The 5,000-nt window shown below is 53.6% G+C and overlaps 1 non-coding gene across 1 annotated transcript in view; it reads left to right on the forward strand.

The window, feature by feature from the left end:
- The first annotated feature begins 3,416 nt into the window (after nucleotides 1–3,416).
- LOC126433588 (small subunit ribosomal RNA) overlaps nucleotides 3,417–5,000 on the forward strand; it is a 1,910-nt gene continuing 326 nt past the window's right edge. Inside the window, exon 1 of the ribosomal RNA XR_007578600.1 lies at nucleotides 3,417–5,000. This exon is cut by the window's right edge and continues 326 nt beyond it. This is a non-coding gene — a ribosomal RNA (small subunit ribosomal RNA).

The following is a 5,000-nucleotide window of genomic DNA, read 5'->3' on the forward strand; positions in this document are numbered from 1 at the left end:
CAGACCGGGAGGTCCACTCGGAAAACAGAATATCCCACCCTTCCGACAACCACCATTGCTCAGCTAAGCCACCAACACCCACACATGTCCCACACAGGGGTGCACCCAACATCACAATACTGCCTCCTGTCACACCACACAAACAATGGCAGGAATGAAAGACACAGGTCTGCCACAAGCATGGAATCAGAGCGCCGCCTGTTATGAGCCAAAGGTGCACCCTGACGTGGCAAATCAGATGATGCCGCAGTCATTTACTTACGATAATCACAATCAACAAACTGCCGCCCCCCCCCCCCCCAAAACACCTTTCCTTACAACAATGTGTACCTTAACCTAACCCATATTGTGCCTTAACCTAACCCATATTGTGCCTTAACCTAACCCATATTGTGCCTTAACCTAACCCATATTGTGCCTTAACCTAACCCATATTGTGCCTTAACCTAACCCGTATTGTGCCTTAACCTAACCCGTATTGTGCCTTAACCTAACCCGTATTGTGCCTTAACCTAACCCGTATTGTGCCTTAACCTAACCCGTATTGTGCCTTAACCTAACCCGTATTGTGCCTTAACCTAACCCGTATTGTGCCTTAACCTAACCCGTATTGTGCCTTAACCTAACCCGTATTGTGCCTTAACCTAACCCGTATTGTGCCTTAACCTAACCCGTATTGTGCCTTAACCTAACCCGTATTGTGCCTTAACCTAACCCGTATTGTGCCTTAACCTAACCCGTATTGTGCCTTAACCTAACCCGTATTGTGCCTTAACCTAACCCGTATTGTGCCTTAACCTAACCCGTATTCTGCCTTAACCTAACCCGTGTTGTGCCTTAACCTAACCCGTGTTGTGCCTTAACCTAACCTGTGTTGTGCCTTAACCTAACCCGTGTTGTGCCTTAACCTAACCCGTGTTGTGCCTTAACCTAACCTATGTTGCGCCTTAACCTACCCTATATTGTACCTTAACCTAACCTATATTGTACCTTAACCTAACCTATGTTGCGCCTTAACCTAACCTATGTTGCGCCTTAACCTAACCTATGTTGCGCCTTAACCTAACCTATGTTGCGCCTTAACCTAACCTATGTTGCGCCTTAACCTAACCTATGTTGCGCCTTAACCTAACCTATGTTGCGCCTTAACCTAACCTATGTTGCGCCTTAACCTAACCTATGTTGCGCCTTAACCTAACCTATGTTGCGCCTTAACCTAACCTATGTTGCGCCTTAACCTAACCTATGTTGCGCCTTAACCCAACACACGTTGCGCCTTAACCCAACACACGTTGCGCCTTAACCCAACACACGTTGCGCCTTAACCCAACACACGTTGCGCCTTAACCCAACACACGTTGCGCCTTAACCCAACACACGTTGCGCCTTAACCCAACACACGTTGCGCCTTAACCCAACACACGTTGCGCCTTAACCCAACACACGTTGCGCCTTAACCCAACACACGTTGCGCCTTAACCCAACACACGTTGCGCCTTAACCCAACACACGTTGCGCCTTAACCCAACACACGTTGGGCCTTAACCCAACACACGTTGGGCCTTAACCCAACACACGTTGGGCCTTAACCCAACACACGTTGGGCCTTAACCCAACACACGTTGGGCCTTAACCCAACACACGTTGGGCCTTAACCCAACACACGTTGGGCCTTAACCCAACACACGTTGGGCCTTAACCCAACACACGTTGGGCCTTAACCTGCTCTGTAATTGTCATACGACGCGTTAAATTAGTGTAGTGTTGCCTAACTGCAACCCCCGCAATATAGTTTGCTACTCGCACTGCCCGGTCCCCAGAGTATCGCTTCATGTTAAACACCTTGCAGCTATACACTGTAATGCGGATGGCAGCAGGACGTACATGCTCAATGCCCTTCGCAGTTGTTCATTGGCATTCGCATGGCGAAGCACAGCCTACGTTGTGGTACGGCTTGTGTCAACTGTCCGCTGATGTTGTACGTCCAAATCACACACTGTACTGCACATTGGTCCTCATGTACTGAATGATACATCGTGGTACATGTGTGACCGTACCACGACTGCGCCAACAACGGCGAACCATACGGTCCAAATATTGTGCACTCAGCTACATGTCGTCTCCCTATAAGAGCTGGATTGCAGTATGGTATGCCGTGGATGGCGATCGGCATGAGCCGTCTGTTGATGTAGTGGCGCGTGTTGTCAGACGTAGTCGTCTCTTCTCACACACCGTGATAGCATGGTGCACTGCGTTCCACATCTGCGACATGCGACAGAGGCCGGTTGACAGTCGTTCGCGCAATGGACATCGCATACGTACGGGGGCCACCTTCCACGTGTTCGCGAAGCGTGCACATGTTGTTGCGTGTATGTGGGCAGACATAGTGTGTCGTGACACCTGACACAGGCATGCAACAATCGTTGAATTTGCAAATGGCGATGGACGTCTACGTTTGCTGGTGACGTTACGCAAATGAAGAACTGGTAAACCGTTGTGGTGCGGTTGTTCTCGCTAGAGGTGAATCAGTGATGGCGACGATCGGTTGAGCTACCAACCGGTTGTTTCAGCGATACCCACCATGCCCACGAACGTGAATGGCATGTGGGTGTGAAGCGATACGCGGCGGTGGCTGGGTGGGACCGTCCCCGGCCGGTGAGGGGGGGCCTCCCGGCGTGCTGGCCGCGCGGTGCGTGGGCGCACGCGCTACAGCCGGCTGGTGGGGGCGGCCAGTGGCAGGCGCGCCGGCCGACGGAGGCGGCAGGCGGCGTAGCTGCGCGCCGGCGCACCCTGCACGCGGCGCCGTGCGGCCAAAGTAGGTCCTCGCGGGCCCGGTGCGAAGCGCGGTGGACATCTGCAGTGTGCTGGTCCGATTGAGGACTGTGTGCGCTGAGGATGCGCCGCCGCCCGGCGCTCGGCGCCGCGACGCCGTCTGCTGCTCGGTCGCCTCTGCGGTTCTCGCAGGTGGATTGTATCGCAGCTGTGCGGACGTGTTGGCGCGTGCGCTGTGCTGGGAGAGTTCGCTTCGGCACCCAAGTGGGGCTTTTGTCCTTCTGTGGCGCTGGCGTTGGAGCTGCCGGCCACCGTAGGTGGCGCGTGTTGTCTCCCGCCGGCAATGCCACGACAGCACGCTCCCGGGCCTCTGTCGGCAGCGGCAAGCTCAGTTGGGAGCACGGGTGGTCGCACCTAAAGCGTCTACTCGCCAAACTCCGGGCGATTGCGCCTCTCTCGAACCCGACCAAGTACTTAGGACGGCGCTGCGCGCCGCCGGGACCTGAGAGGGTTTCGAGGTGTATTGTGCAGGGGAGCTCAGCCTCCTCCTGTTTGCAGAATAATTGAGCGGACGCTTGCGTGTTCGCGCGGGCCCCCGGGACACACTCCCGGGCGGCCGGCTGCTCAGCTCTAGTTGACGCAGCTCCCTGGTTGATCCTGCCAGTAGTCATATGCTTGTCTCAAAGATTAAGCCATGCATGTCTCAGTACAAGCCGCATTAAGGTGAAACCGCGAATGGCTCATTAAATCAGTTATGGTTCCTTAGATCGTACCCACGTTACTTGGATAACTGTGGTAATTCTAGAGCTAATACATGCAAACAGAGTCCCGACCAGAGATGGAAGGGACGCTTTTATTAGATCAAAACCAATCGGTCGGCTCGTCCGGTCCGTTTGCCTTGGTGACTCTGAATAACTTTGGGCTGATCGCACGGTCCTCGTACCGGCGACGCATCTTTCAAATGTCTGCTTTATCAACTGTCGATGGTAGGTTCTGCGCCTACCATGGTTGTAACGGGTAACGGGGAATCAGGGTTCGATTCCGGAGAGGGAGCCTGAGAAACGGCTACCACATCCAAGGAAGGCAGCAGGCGCGCAAATTACCCACTCCCGGCACGGGGAGGTAGTGACGAAAAATAACGATACGGGACTCATCCGAGGCCCCGTAATCGGAATGAGTACACTTTAAATCCTTTAACGAGTATCTATTGGAGGGCAAGTCTGGTGCCAGCAGCCGCGGTAATTCCAGCTCCAATAGCGTATATTAAAGTTGTTGCGGTTAAAAAGCTCGTAGTTGGATTTGTGTCCCACGCTGTTGGTTCACCGCCCGTCGGTGTTTAACTGGCATGTATCGTGGGACGTCCTGCCGGTGGGGCGAGCTGAAGGCGTGCGACGCGCCTCGTGCGTGCTCGTGCGTCCCGAGGCGGACCCCGTTGCAATCCTACCAGGGTGCTCTTGAGTGAGTGTCTCGGTGGGCCGGCACGTTTACTTTGAACAAATTAGAGTGCTTAAAGCAGGCAAGCCCGCCTGAATACTGTGTGCATGGAATAATGGAATAGGACCTCGGTTCTATTTTGTTGGTTTTCGGAACCCGAGGTAATGATTAATAGGGACAGGCGGGGGCATTCGTATTGCGACGTTAGAGGTGAAATTCTTGGATCGTCGCAAGACGAACAGAAGCGAAAGCATTTGCCAAGTATGTTTTCATTAATCAAGAACGAAAGTTAGAGGTTCGAAGGCGATCAGATACCGCCCTAGTTCTAACCATAAACGATGCCAGCCAGCGATCCGCCGCAGTTCCTCCGATGACTCGGCGGGCAGCCTCCGGGAAACCAAAGCTTTTGGGTTCCGGGGGAAGTATGGTTGCAAAGCTGAAACTTAAAGGAATTGACGGAAGGGCACCACCAGGAGTGGAGCCTGCGGCTTAATTTGACTCAACACGGGAAACCTCACCAGGCCCGGACACCGGAAGGATTGACAGATTGATAGCTCTTTCTTGATTCGGTGGGTGGTGGTGCATGGCCGTTCTTAGTTGGTGGAGCGATTTGTCTGGTTAATTCCGATAACGAACGAGACTCTAGCCTGCTAACTAGTCGCGTGACATCCTTCGTGCTGTCAGCGATTACTTTTCTTCTTAGAGGGACAGGCGGCTTCTAGCCGCACGAGATTGAGCAATAACAGGTCTGTGATGCCCTTAGATGTTCTGGGCCGCACGCGCGCTACACTGAA

Source organism: Schistocerca serialis, unplaced genomic scaffold (genome assembly GCF_023864345.2).
Source record: "Schistocerca serialis cubense isolate TAMUIC-IGC-003099 unplaced genomic scaffold, iqSchSeri2.2 HiC_scaffold_1169, whole genome shotgun sequence".
NCBI classification, from domain to species: Eukaryota; Metazoa; Arthropoda; class Insecta; order Orthoptera; family Acrididae; genus Schistocerca; species Schistocerca serialis.